Raw genomic sequence first — 14,965 nt, 5'->3', positions numbered from 1 at the left:
AAACTTACAAGAGAAGTGAGACAAGTTTCTATCAGACAAGTAAAATTTCTCAAGGGTTTTTACACAGTCCTAGGTGTGCTGAGTCACTGATGAATAATCAAACATGGTGATGGAAGTACTTGTGCTCATTGATTCCTCTTCTGTGTCTATGTTTCCAGATTTGCCTGTACAGATGTATAAATGCAAGCAGTTCCTTTTCACATAATGAGTTGTCTTCAAGTTGTATTGTAAGTAGCAGTTATCTACATTGACTTTATTTTTAAATCCCTTCACTGTGTTCTGAAGTAAGGCATCAGATTAGGTATATATTAGGAATGTGCAAAACCAGCTTTTCTACTAATGTTAAGCTGTCCCCAAATACTTTCTCACATATCAGCAAAATAACTGATCATGTTTGTAGGGGTTTTTTTAATGTTAAAAAAACTGTCAGTCAAGTTAGATATTTGCTCTTATATTAAGAATATGTCCTGTTATAAACTTTTGGATCTAGAGTTACTCTTTTGCTGGCTCAGTTCTTATAACATTGTTATTTTTCAAGTTATGAAAAGCTATAAGCTTTTATAAGTATGTGAATGCAACCATTTTAGGTTAAGAAGTAACTTCCCCGAAACAAATTGTTTCTCTCTGACATTTAGAACAATAATATAGAAGGAATGGGTTGAAAATGTATTTAGCAGCTTTAGAGGGCTTACAAGTCTTGGTAAACAATATTCCTTTGTATTTTCCTGTATTACAAGTTACCTTGAGTAGATACAGAATTTGAATTTAGGTCAGAGGCTACCCAAACATCAGTATCTAAGCAGAGACCCATTATTGTATATGTGTTTTACTGTAGCTTTAATTTTTTTTAAAAAAAAAAGACTGGAAAATTATGAATGACAAGTGAGTTTTAGCCCATTGAAAAACGGGCGCTAGTAATGCTTTCGGCCCCCGCCGCCGAACCTCCCAGCTGCCCGATCCCACCATTTGTACAGGAAAGAGGAGCTCGCCAGCAGAGCTCCTCTTTCTGCAAAGGCTCTTCTCAAACTGGCGCTTTGATCGGAAAGGACGCCCTTTCCGCTCAAAGCGCCAGTTTGAGAAGAGCCTTTGCAGAAAGAGGAGCTCTGCTAGCGAGCTCCTCTTTCCTGTACAAATGGTGGGATCGGGCAGCTGGGAGGGCGGTTCGGCGGCGGCATTTTTCAGGGCCAATTTGGCCCTTAGTAATTTGGCGGGGGGACGGGAATGGTGGGATCGGGCCCCAAGGTTTCCCCCCCGCCCGGCTTTACTGGCGGCGCCAGGCCTCGGCGGCGGCTCCGCCACCACCTCGGCCAGCTTCCCCACCGCCTCTTCCCCCGGCGCCTCTCTCCTTTATTTGCGGCGGCCGCTTCTGGCCCCGCCGCCGCCTCACCCGCACTCCCGCCGCCAGTTGCCCCGTCGCGGCCACCGCCACCTCTGGCCGTGGCCACGGCTGCGCCGCCGCCTCTCCCGCACTCTCCTCCTGGCGTAGGCGGCGGCCACTTCTCCTTCTCCCGGCCCCAACATGGCCGCTGGGTCCTGCTGTTCGTGCCTCCCTTGCCCTGTTCTGGGCATGCCCAGAACAGGCCAGGCACGAACGCACGCTTGGTGTCCGTCCACGGACGGACACCAAGCGTTTTATTAGAGAGGATGGTTGGCCAAAATTACAAGAAAATGATGGTTCATACTGCATGCATGTATATGGATAGATTTGAAAAAGAGGGCAACACAACTGTTCTAGTATGAATCCCACTTATATGAAAATCCCAGTTATGAAGAAAGGTATGTATTTTGTTTCTTCAGAAGAACCAGTGTTTCTTAATTGGGATCAGTGGCTTAGGAAGGGGATAGGTGGTAGCCCATGTTTGGGCTGTCCACCCCACTTGGTGGCAGCGGCTCCCCTTGGTACCCCTTCTCCCCCCACTGTGTGTGGAGCACCGCTTCTCTCCCTATGGTGTATGATCACCGTTGACAGCATGGCAGTTTCTCTTGTGCAGCAGCCTGGAATATGCTGCCCTGCCTTCACTGCTCAGTTGCTGGCCTTGCATGCATGGTGGCCATTTGAGTGGTTGCAACAGCAGCTGAATGCCATGCCTACCAGTCAGCTGGATGGCACACATGTGTGGCAGCCAGCTCAATGGCAGGGGCAGGGCAGCCTACCCCAGGCTGCTTCCTTAGGAAAGCTACTGCCACTGCTGCAGCCATAGCTGTGGCTGCACATGTGCAGTGGGGAAAGAAGAGGCGCTGGAAGGCTTCTGCCAGGTGGCAATCATGACAAATGTGGTGGGCCTGGCAGCAGCTGTGCACAAATTCCTGGAACCCATGCGAATAAGTACACCTCCACCCCTGATCGGAGTCTATGTGACTGGAGAGCTGAAAGGAAATGATGACATCAGGTGACATTTGGATTTTCTGCCTGGGGAAAAAATGCTGAGTATTTCACTAACTGAGAACAATATACAGCAGATTCAACTTAGAATGGATGTGTTTGTCAGTGTCAGGATCATGGAATCCATGAGGCAGACATGCACAAATTACAAAGGAACCTGCACAGAACCCTGTGATGCCTGGGAGTGTTAATTGCTCAGGCTCAAGGGCAGTTAGTTCTTTGGGCAGGGAAAAGGGAGGCCAAAGATCCAGACAACCAATCTGGTGGTACAGAGGGCATATTGTGTTTAAACCCTCTTTAACATCAAGGGCTGGGCTGAGGGAAGGCAGCAGATCTGGAAGTTTTATATCAGAGAATAGCACCAGATTGACCCTGTAGTGTCATTTGAATTTTTGGAGACAGGAGAATTAAGGTCTGCTGGAATTGCCCATAGTGTCTCTTTTTGAGCATCCTCCTTGATGGAGCAGGAAGATAATGCCTGGTCAACAGGGATTAAAGCCCCAGGGCAACCCACCCAGGGGTCAGCTAAATGGGCAAGCTGAATCAGAACATGGGAACACAGAGTCAGACCACTGAGTCCATCTAGCTCAGTATTGTCTACACTGACCAGCAGCAGCTTCTCCAAGTTACCAGGCAGGAGGCCTTCCCATCTCTACCTCGAGATGTTGCGGTTGAACTTGGGACATTCTGCGTGCCAAGCAAATGCTCTACCAATAAGCCATGGCTCCATCCCCTAAAGGGAATATCTTATGGCAAACAGCACTCATATGTAGTCATTCATCCAAATGCAAACCAAAGCAGCCCCTCCTTAGCAAAGCAGGCAATTCATGCTCACTACTACAAGACTGGCTTGTCTCCATTCAGTATCGATTCAGTGTTGTCAACAGAGCCAAACTAATGAAGGAGCCACTCTTCAGTGAGGCAATTCCTAGTATGGCCAGTCAGGGGCGTAGCAAGGTTAGAGTGGGCCCAGAGACAAGATTTTAAAATGGGCCCCCCGCACTGAAGCTTAGCTCATGAAGTAAAGAAATCTTAAATGAGGCTGAATAGTGGTAACAAAAAACATAGTAGTGTGTGTGTGTGTGTGTGTGTGTGTGTGTATCTCCTATGTGCCACAATAGAATATCATCCTAAATTATTTCTTTAAAGGTTTTGTAAATTGTGGACGATGCAAGTCATTTAATGGTACTAGAGAAAGACATGCTGTTCTGGTAGCTCCAGGTCTTCACACTCACATCACTTTCGGAGGATGAATACAACTGAAGGAAGCCCGGGTGGGTGTGCGGCTGGGGGAGTCAGTAATGTGACTTGCCTCTGGGGGGCCCCTCAAGGCAGTGGGCCCCCAGACAACTGTCTCCCCTTGCCCTATTATAGTTACGCCCCTGTGGCCAGTGGAGACGTTGCCATCAGGAAACTCCCTTACAGTGCAGCCCTCTTTCTGCCATGGATAGCCATGATAAGGAGTGCTAGTACCTTACACTGGCTGCTACAAAACTTGGCACTACTGTGTTGAGATTAGAATAAGAAGGATGCATTGTAATGTGCAAACACTTCTTTCGCTACTTATGAGACATTCATTTGAATTCCTCTGCTTTACACAGGTTCCCATTGAAAAGCCTGCAATGGTTGTCATGGTGAATCATTGATGAGCAAGCCACAGGGTGAAATATATTCGCAGCACTCTGCTCATCTCTTTTAAATAGTGAACATTTTTGTTACAAGGCACTTCATACTGTTCAGGAGCAAACTGGGAACTGTTAACGAAACAAAAGAATCAGATTCCACATATGCTGAAAGACTGATATACATAGCAAATTCAGAAGAGTTGTGGTGGTTAGTGTAATAGCAGAAGGTCCAAAGTAACTGGACTGCTTCTCAGTAGCAATGACTTTCTAAGGGCACATTACTACCCAGAGGTGGTTAACTCCAAGGTGACCAAAATACTCTCAGGAGAGTGAAATAGCATGGAAGGTCCAATCCTACCCTTGTCCTTCTCCTGCCTTAACTATCTTTCCCTATTTCATTTTCTATAACATTGCAACATTGATGGTGGTTTCTGTGAGGCTGAATGCTGCTTTGAGGTACAGTTTAAACAACCTGGACTGGATTGTTTCAGGTCTGTGCTTGATAATCAGATGTAGGGACTGGAAACCTTCCCTATTAGAAAATGCTTCAAAAAGGCTATAAAAGCTTCAGTGAAAGTTGGTGGGCAATTGCACTCATGCTTTGCTAGGCATGTTAGCCTTCTCTCTGCCCAGCTTCACCATGCCATGCCAGCTCACTCTTAATCAATGTAACATCAAAAGATCTTCAGTTTAAAATGAGAGTTAAGATGCTTTCAGTTTTCACTCATATTCTAAAAATATGAGTGATATTCTAAAAATATGAGTGAATATGAGTTCCATACACACTAGGGGTGTGTATGGAACCGATTTGGCTGGTTTGGTTTCATTTCAGACCAAATTCAAACTGATATGGCCTGGTCCAATTCCAGGTCTGGCCGAACTGGGTCCAGTTTGGTTCGGCTGCTGAACTGGTTTGCAGGCCAGTTCGGGCAAGAATTCCGGCAAGGATTCCCCTTTACAAATAAAGGGGCATTCCCTATACTAAGGTGGGGGAGTGGAGGGGGAGTGAAAGGGTACTTAGAACGTGTTCTTTGCAGGTGGTGGAGGCAGCGGCAGCAGAGATATTGGCAGTGGTGGGGGTGGTGGCTCCTCCAAAATCCCCGCTGGCGTCCTGTAGAGCAGCCTCTGCTAGTTGTGGCCCAGGTTGGTCCTCCACCGGGACCAGGCTGTTCTTCAGGAGACTGGTGGGGAGTTTGGAGGAGCCCCCGCTGCCCCAACACCACCCCTGCTGCTGATGTCTCTGCCACTGCTGCCTCTGAGATAAGGTACTTTCTTTCCTCCCATCTTAGTGTAGGGAATGCCCCTTTACTTGTGAAGGGGAATTCTGACGAGATTTCCCTTTAAAAGTACATCCCACAAACTGTTTCGTACCAGTTCTCTTAGAACTGAGGCTGGTCCGGTTCAAATTCGGACCAGGACCCCCTTTGGGAGAGCAGTCCGCTTTAAACTCAGGCTGGCCGAACTTTGATTCAAACCACAGTTTGAACTGATGATCTTCTTCTTCTTCTTCTTCTTCTTCTTCTTCTTCTTCTTCTTCTTCACCACCCTTCCAAAAAAGGCTCAGGGTGGTTTACATCAAAATAAAAACAATTAAAATCAATTAACAGTTAAAATCAAAAACATTTTTTAAAAACTCCAGCATAAAACTAATTTACAGTTAAAACATTTAAACAGTTATAAACCCTGGAGAAGCAGGCCAAACACTTACACAACTGTTAAAAAACAATTTACAACAAATTAAAAACCCTGGAAGGCCAGGCCTGAAAACCTGGAAGGCCAGGTTTTAAGGGCTCTCCTGAAAGACAGTAATGATGATCTCAAATTATGGATTTCTGCTGGAAGTGCATTCCACAGCCCAGAAGGCCCGCCTCTGAATCGCCACCAAATGGTAACTGGAGACGGACCTCCTCAGATGACCTTAACGTGTGGTGGAGATCATGTAGAAGAAGGCGCTCTCTAAGATAACCCTGACCTAAGCCATTGAGGGCTTTAAAGGTAATAACCAGCACTTTGGATTTTGCCCATAAACGTATTGGCAGCCAGTGCAACTGTTTCAAAATAGGCATAATATGGTCTCTCCCAGAGACCAATAGGCATAATATGGTCTCTCCCAGAGACCAGTCTGGCTGCTGCATTTTGAACTAAACGAACTTTCCAGACTAGGTACAAAGGCAGCCCCACATTGAGCACATTGCAATAGTCGATCCTGGAAGTGACCAGCTGATGCACCACTGTTTTGAGGTCATCCTCTTCAAGGAATGGGCACAGCTGTCACATCAGCCATTGCTGACAGAAAGAACTCCTGGCCATGGCCTCCACCTGAGATACCAGGGTGAGGCCTGGGTCCAGGAGTACTCCCAAGCTGCACACCTGCTCCTTCTGAGGGAGTGTAACCCCATCCAGCACAGGAGGCTCTAACCCATCCCTCAGATTCTGAGCCCCTACAATGAGGGCTCCGTCTTGCTTGGATTCAGCTTCAATTTATCCCTCATCCAGCCCATTACTGCCTGTAGGCAGGCATTTAGGGAATGAACACCATTTCCTGATGAAGCAGATGAAAGAGAGAAGTAGATTTGGGTGTCATCAGCATACTGATAGCACCCAGCACCAAATCTCCTGATGACCTCACCCAGCGGTTTCATGTAAATATTCAAAAGCATTGGTGACAGAATGGAGCCCTGTGGTACACCATATAACAGCTCCTGTTTTGAGGAACAGCTGTCACCAAGCTCCACCATCTGGCATCTACTCGAGAGATAGGAGCGGAACCACTGCAATGCAGTGCCCCCTATCCCTAACTCCCCCAGGAGATTTAGAAGGATACTGTGGTTGATGGTATCGAACGCCACTGAGAGATCCAAAAGAACCAGCAGAGTCACACTCCCTTTGTTGACTCACTGGTAAAGGTCATCCATCAGGCCGACCAAGGCTGTCTCAACCCCATAGCCAGCTCTGAAGCCAGTTTGAAATGGGTCTAGATAATCAGTTTCCTCCAAAACCACCTGGAGCTGGTCAGCCACCACCCTCTCAATCACCTTGCTCAACCAAGGTAGATTGGAGATTGGCCTGTAACTATGCATCACTAACGCGTCCAGGGAAGGCTTCTTAAGGAGCTGTCTAATCATTTCCTCCTTCAGACAAGGAGGCACCCTACCCTCCCTTAGGGATGCATTTATGATATTAACTAGGCCACCTCCAACAATCTCCCTGCTAGACAGAAGCAGTGAAGTCAAGCAAGGATCCAGAGAACAGGTGGTAGGCCGCACTGCCCCAAGCAGCTTGTCCATATCCTCAGGAGTCAGAGATTGAAACTGATCCAACCTAATATTGCAAGAGGGATTGCTCGACACCTCCTCCATAGTCCTTGCAGAAATAGTCAGCCCGAATACAAGTCAAATATAAGTCAGCCCGAATACAAGAGATTTTGTCCACAAAGAATCCATTAAAAGCATCACAGCAGAACATTTCTGGGGAATGATATAAAACAGAAGAAGCAGAGATTAAGCTCCTCACAACCCGGGATAGTTCTGCCAAATGTGAACCTGCAGCCTCAATGCGCACAGACCAAAGTCTTTTTTCCACTGAATGCACCTCAACTGCATAAGCCTTCAAATGAGCCACATGCCGCATCCTGTCAAATTCGAACTGAGTTCTTCTCCACTTTGTTCAGCCCCCGCAACTCCTCAGTATACCAAGGGGCCATTTTTGAAGCAGATCAGAGGGGACGCTTATGAGCAATCATGTCTACTGCCCTGTCGAGTTCCCTGATCCAGGTTCCCACCAGGGCATTGAAAGAATCATCAGCTGCACCAACATCAAAATCCTCCAAGGATTTTTGGAATCCTACTGGGCCCAGAAGCCTTTTTGGACGGACCATCCTATTACGTCCACCTGATAAATGTACAGAGAGAAATAAAATAGGTGCAGCCACTTCGTCCAACTCTTCTCCCATAAACCTCTCTCTTTCATTTAGGCTGAGGACAATGAACAACTTTCTTGGCTCTCAACCTGAAGGTAGGGAGGATCACCAGGAGCACTTCCAGATGGGGGCTTTTAGTTCGGAATGGAGAGTGTGCATTTGCACATCAGCCGGATTCACAATGAAGTCCCTGTGAGCTATTGGGGAGCACTCCACACATGATTCAGGTTTTCCATTAGGCATCAGAACATAGCCCGATTTATGTCTGGTGTAAAAAAAAAAACACCAATCCACTTTTTGCATTGTGTTTTTTTAGACAAATTCAAATTTACAATAAAAACACAGTACAATCCCAGCCTGCTGTCTGGGAAAGATCCAGGTTGTAATTCCTTGGCTTTGTGCCATTTCCTGGCTTTGTTCCATTGCATTTCCTTGCCTGCCAGTGCAGAACAGGAGCATTTTCTGGTTGCATCAGCACATACTGAAATATAACTTCCCCCAAAACTCCTGTTTAGGGGACTTTCAGGGTGGACATGAAAATGTTTGTGAACCATGCTTCTCCTATATTTGGCTTAGCTCTTATTGGGGTCGCTGGCAACTGCTAACCTTATAACTTCGTTTTGCCTTCTGTCCTTCCACTTTCAGTCAGGGATTCCACCATAATTTACTTTGTTACTGAACATAATGAGGCTCTTCACACGATTAGTGTGAAGAGCCTCTAGGGGGTTTGCGGGGAGAGCGGGCTCAGCCTGCACTCCCCACAGACGAGCAGACAGTCTGCTCTGGGCAGCTGCAGCGGCCACCCACACAACTGCTGGCTCCATCACAGAGCCGGCCGAGGCTGGGGAGTTCAGGGGCCACAGCAGCCCCCAGAAGCTCCAGCATGCCCTGTGTGAGCGCCAGAGGCGTAACTAGGGAAAATAGCGCCTAGGGCAAGCACTGAAATTGTGCCCCTGTCCAAACAGGGATGATGGGACTTGTAGTCAACAATATCTGGAAATCCCTGTTAAAAGGAACACTGTACCATCTAGACATGGTTGTTGATCAAAACCTGAAAACATGAGCCATCTCTGTAAAAGACTTAGAACAACAGTCAGGAGTTATGCAAGGATTCCAAGTGTCATTTTCTCTGTCTCATCTCATTCTTTTTAAAAAACATGACTTCGTCCTGGAGGATCACCTGCCCAAATAGCCACTAGCAAAATAGGGGAAGAAGGTGGTGGTGGTGGGTCTATAAACCAGTGAATGATTCCTGCCAGCCTTTGTCTTATGATGACTGTTGGCTCATGATGAGGTATAGGTGCATTCACCACACTAGTGCTTACTTTGACACCAAAGGGGAGGAGGATACATTAGTTTGCCACACTAGACAGAGGCATTTGCAACAGGAGCAGACAGCCAAGTTCTGCCAGGCCAAAACCAGCCCCTGCCAGACTAAGAAATCATTGTAATTTGCCCCTTACTGTCACAAGCGGTGTGCTGTTCTTTTATTATTGACTCTAACTCTCAGATATCCCAGTCATGGATGGAAAATTCAGGGTCAATTTACAAGAGACACATTTTCTACATGGAAGTTTCTTCTGTGCAGGTGTTGTGCAGAAACCAATGTGTAGTGACCGCCAGGGGCATAGCAAGGTAGGAATGGGCCAAGATGAGATTTTAAAATGGGCCCCCAGCCCCTCAAAGCCCAGGGCCTCCACACACCCCAGTCCCCCAAGGATTTAAGTCTGATATTTCAAAATATGTATGATGCCTGGAAATACATTTCACTGAATACACACATGCACACTTCACAGTATATAGTGATATACATTGAGTACTATATATTTGTGCTACTTTTAATGCCTAGAACACACTAGCAATGCTAATTATTAAAATGGCCCCCTCGCTGCAGATTAGCAAAGGAGACTTTCAACCATGTAGGGTGAGCCTATGTTTGTTTTCTCAGAATTCTGAACAAATTCAGTAAAGTTTGATTCCAGGAGGTTTTTCACAGGAGGCTTTTAAAGCCCTTTAACACACATCTCCTCTGGAATGGAGGTGCTGCATTCACATGTTGGCCAGATGCATCCTGAAGTCCCTGCAGGTTATTGGAGAGCAGTTCACACACAAGAAAAATAAGATAAAATAAAAGCACAGCACATGCTTCACAGTTCTCACTCAGACCTTCTGGGTTGCAAAACAACTTGAACATAAGTGCATTTATAAATGAATGAAAGAATGAATGAATGAATAAATATTTGTTCCAGAAGTTTTTGTAATTTTCTGACATGAAACAAGCCACTTATAGGCCTTAGATAGTTTTTGTTTTTAAAGCCAGCACATTTTTCAGTCTGTTTTAAATTAAATATCCGGAGACTTCTCAGTCTCACCCCACCACCCATATCAAAGCCCTATGGCAAGCAGATCCCTATATATGGGGGTAACCACAAAAAGGAATTCACAGCCTACCTTGCAAAAGCTGTGCTGGATGGTCTGGTCTGGTCTGCTGCAGGGAGCTCTGCCAGCCTCCTTCCTGGCTTGCTGGGGCCTGCCGAGTTCAGGCTTCAGGGAGGCCTACTAGGAGACCTCTCTGGAAGCCCCGCCCACCCGCCGATCAGCTGAGAGGCAGGGAGAGAAGAGCTCTGCAGTTTGCAGGCTGCTCCGATCCTAGGCCTCGCGGATCCTAGGCCGGAGCTGGAGGCAAGTGGCTGAGGGGCCCTGGGGCTGGGCAGGTGGGCAATGGGGTGGGGGTGGCAGGAACTGGCGTGGTGCCCCCAACTCAGTGGCACCTAGGGCACGTGCCTGCCTGCCCCCCCCCCCAGTTCCGCCTATGGTGAGCGCTCAGGGCATGCTGGAGAGACCCCTGAGCTGGGAGGATGCTTTTCAGCCTCCCGGTCAGGGGTCTGCTTGTGAGTAGCTGTGGTGTGGAGCTGCACCACTGCTACTCACAATTTTAAAAACCGGGGTTTCAGAGTGCTCACTCCACAAACCCAGTTTAAGGGGTGGGCTACCTAAGCAGGCTAACTGTTTGTAAGCCACCGGGCTCGCCTGCGAGCCCAGTGGTTTACATGAGCAGCAAAAATCAGGCTAGGCTCTCCTAGCCCAATTTTTGCTGCTCGTGGGAATAGCCTCAATAAGTATGTCATTACCATATCCTGTATCATAGAGTTCCACAAATCAGGTGGCAAATAAATAATAATATTTTCTTTTCCTTATGCAAAACACACAATCAGGTTTCAAAGAGCATGAGTTGGGTATGTGGTGTGTAGAACGTGGGTAGAGAGATTTTCTCTCATAACATAGAGCATGAATGAAATTGGTTGGCATTAGATTCAGGATGGCCAGAAGAAAGTAAACATTATATGAGGATAGACAAAGGAAAGCTGTGAACATGTGAGATGTAGATTATAGAGGGGACCTCCCCTCCCCTCTCCTCCTTCTCTCACAACACTAGAACCAGGGGTCATCCAATGAAAGTGAATGGCAGGAGATTTAGGACCGACAAAAGCACATAATTTGCAAGACTGAGAATAAACAAGCTCTCTTCATCCAGCCTGACAGTTTCTTCATGACCTACAAAGCTTGCGTATTCTTGACCATCACAATTTAATCCTATTAAGTAGGTCTTCTCATTGGTATTCTCCATAACCAATGGAGCAACACATACCTACATACAATTATGGAAATTGTCTTTTAAGGGCAGGGGGGACTATTTTATGAATCTAGCAATTTGCATTCAGCTTAATGAAGGTTACTTGAATAGATCTTATTTCTATTTCTCATCTATCAAGTTAAAGAAAGCACAAAAGAGAAATAGTTTTGCATAAAAGAATCTTCTGTCACTGTTTTTCAAGACCATAGGCTAGTTCTTTCATCTACAAATGACTTAATTTAAGTTCAAAGTATCACCGAGATAACCCCTCTCTCTTTCCCACAGTCACATGCTGATATTATGAGACTTTCATGAGCTTATGAATCACAAATATTATGTGTTTGTGCATTGGGACTTTTTAATTAAATACTAAATGTGAGTTTGAATACACATGAGAATTGCAGAGAATATGCACACATCTCTTAAAAGCTTGCTGACAATGTTAGAGGCTTTCATAATATCCAGTGCCCCTGGCTTATAACACTCCGATGAGTTTAACTAAAATGAGAGCCTCTTTATATGACCTTCCAAATGTCTTGTCAAGGTGGAAGCCATTTTGGATATGTGCTCCACATTTCTTAATGGCTGTAAATTGATTGTGACTTTTGTTTTTTCTTGCCACAATGGAAAAAGATAATGGCTGGGACCTCAAAAGCCACACAATCTTGAGTGATTATACTGGAGTGTTTCAGGAACTGCTTCCCACATCAGGCCCTAGTACCTTGACATGCTGCTGTTGATGGTTAAGCAACTCTCCAGAATTGTAACTGATACAGTGAAAGGGCTGTACCAGAAAGGAAAAATCCGCACAACTCCACTGAATGCAGAGAAGCACTTTAGGCATCCACACAGGGCACTCTGGACCCCATAGGACTGGACTACATCTCACAGGTTGGGAGTCCTCACACCACTCCCCCAATTCCCCTGTGCACACATTGCTATGCAAGACCATAGCACTCTGCATGCACTGGGAGGGTTCTGCAAGATTGGAAACATGTTGCTGAGGGTCAGTGGTAGGCTTTTGATCTTGCAGAGCACTTCCAGAGTGCAGGGAGAGATCTCAGTGTGTCACTGCAGTCCCTTGAAGCATACACACATTGTTAGTCGGAATCTTAGCCAATGTATTAATGTCACTGGCCGCATTAGCATGTAATGCAAAACTGGAGGTTGATGTACCCACACTTAATTTTTCAGACTGTGAATTGCATCACAAATGTTTGTCCAACTGTGGTTCAGCAGCCTCTAGTTTCAGGGCTGGGTGCCCCCTCCCTCCTCCTTGTCCACCAAGGCCATATCCCAGGCAGCTGCGCACTGCTTATGTCACCAGACTGAGGGCAGGATGTCACCACATCGCCCAGGGGGCCATGATCCCCAAGGGGGTGTGTTGATTGTGCTTGGGCTGTTCTGGCTTTGCCAGCTGGCTTTGCTGGGCCAATGACCATTTAACCCCTTCTTCACTGTGCACAAAACCGGCTTGGCCTGTTTGATTAGAATTCAAATCCAATTTGAACCAAGGTGAGTACGTTTGGTTTTGGTTTTGCTCAAACAACCCCTTGGTTCAATTTGAATTCAAGCCCAACTCAAACCGGTTCTATAAAGGTTCAACATAGGGATTCAAAATGGGGATTCAAACTAGCCCATTATTCCCTATGCAGAGCACTTAGGGACATAAAACTGGGGTGGGTGGTAGGCCCCCATCTTCTAATACCAACATAATCTTATATCCAGCTTCCGGAGAAAAGTGCCCTTGCTGTGGGTGCATTGGGTCCCCCATGGTCACCACCTTCCATCTGCTTGGGACCCCAAAAATGTGATTTGCGGCAGGGGCACACCTTTTGTGCAGGTACCAACTTTCTTAAGCATGGTTGCCTTATGTTTGGGGGTGTGCATGATGGCAGCACAGGTTACCCAGCAAAAGGCACCATTGTGTAAGGGACAGACCCCTCCCACCAAACTTTATTGAGGGTGCTATGATCCCAAAGAGGGGGCCCTGTTGGGTTGCAGTGCTTTGTTACTGTGCTGCAGTGTGTTGTATGCACCAGTGTTTCTGCACAGATGGCCTCCATTATGGCTTAAATGGTGTGACATGTGCAGTGGTAGGTAGGACTGCCTCCCCGCTTGTCATTTTCCCCATCTTTCTCTCCTATATTTGTAGGGGGGGCCCCCAGTTCCCATGGGAAGTGGCAGAAAGCCAGCAAAACCTACAAGTATAGTCTTTCTTAAAATACTCTGAATGCGGGGCCATGGCATCACTCTTTCCAGGCAGAATTGGAAAGAGAAAGGAGGATAGCACTTACATTTATATACCGCTCTATAGCCGGAGCTCTCTAAGCGGTTTACAATGATTTAGCATATTGCCCCCAACATTCTGGGTACTCATTTTACCGACCTCGGAAGGATGGAAGGCTGAGTCAACCTTGAGCCCCTGGTCAGGATCGAACTTGTAACCTTCTGGTTACAGGGCGGCAGTTTTACCACTGCGCCACCAGGATGGCGGGGGCATGGTAGTTTTGCCGAGAAGCAGCCATCAAGAGCTGTGGTGTGCAATCTTTTCCTTATAAGGCAACTCTCCTACCATACAGGTAACTTATAGCGATGTGCATACTGACTCGAGGTCGAGCTGGTTTGCCATCAAACCAAGCCAGCTTGAGGGCTCACCCTCAAGCTGGACTGGGCCCTGTTCAGCTTGACCTCATTGAACCCCTTGAGCTGTTTTGGAGCCAGTTTGGGGGTTCTAAGTTTTAATTTTTAAAAACAACTTTTAACACTTACTGCTGGGTCCGGGTCAGCAGTGACAGCCATAGAGGGGGTCTCTGCCATTTCCCCCTAACCCTGTCAACCTTCTCTTATTCTAAAAAGGTCTGTTCGGCCCTTCCTCTGGTTGGGGTGGCCGTTCTGGCCCTTCCTCCGGCTACACAGGGTCCCATCGGGTTTGCGCTTCAGTATGTCTGGAGGAAGGGCTGGAACAGCCCGAAAATGGGCGCGAACTGGCCCTTTTTAGAATGGGTGAAGGCCAGCAGGGAGAGGGGGAGATGACAGAGACCCCCCCCCCCGCAATGCGATGGCTGCCACTGACCTGGCGGTGAGTGTTAAAAGGTGGTTTTTTTGGTATTTATTTAACTTATTACCCCCGATCTGGCTCGAATTTGAGCCAAGCCGGGGGTATGTTCGGGGGCCACATAACCGAACATGCCCGGTTTGATTCGAGTCTGGTCTGGACTGGACTCAAACCAAACTGGGCAAACTAGTTTTGTGCACGCCACTTGTAACTTAAGGCAAGAATAACTGATTATTATTATTTTTTTAGTGTCCTTATTTTCTGACATTGATGTTGGGCATATTTGGATTTTAGATTTGAAAAACCTAATTTTAGATTTAGATTTAGATTTTAGATTTGAAAAACC

General features: G+C 46.7%; 1 long non-coding RNA gene across 2 annotated transcripts in view; it reads left to right on the top strand.

Moving 5' to 3' along the window:
- Nucleotides 1-211: 211 nt before the first annotated feature.
- Nucleotides 212-14,965, top strand: part of LOC128347267 (uncharacterized) — a 30,411-nt gene continuing 15,657 nt past the window's right edge. Inside the window, exon 1 of one of the 2 annotated variants that reach the window (XR_008317469.1) lies at nt 212-227. This is a non-coding gene — a long non-coding RNA (uncharacterized LOC128347267). Of the gene's footprint in view, nt 228-10,534; nt 10,614-14,965 lie in introns of those variants that run through there. The other variant, XR_008317468.1, reaches the window with a different exon arrangement.

Source organism: Hemicordylus capensis, chromosome 2 (assembly GCF_027244095.1).
Source record: "Hemicordylus capensis ecotype Gifberg chromosome 2, rHemCap1.1.pri, whole genome shotgun sequence".
In the NCBI taxonomy this organism is placed as follows: Eukaryota; Metazoa; Chordata; class Lepidosauria; order Squamata; family Cordylidae; genus Hemicordylus; species Hemicordylus capensis.
This window is presented reverse-complemented; position numbering and strand designations above follow the sequence as displayed.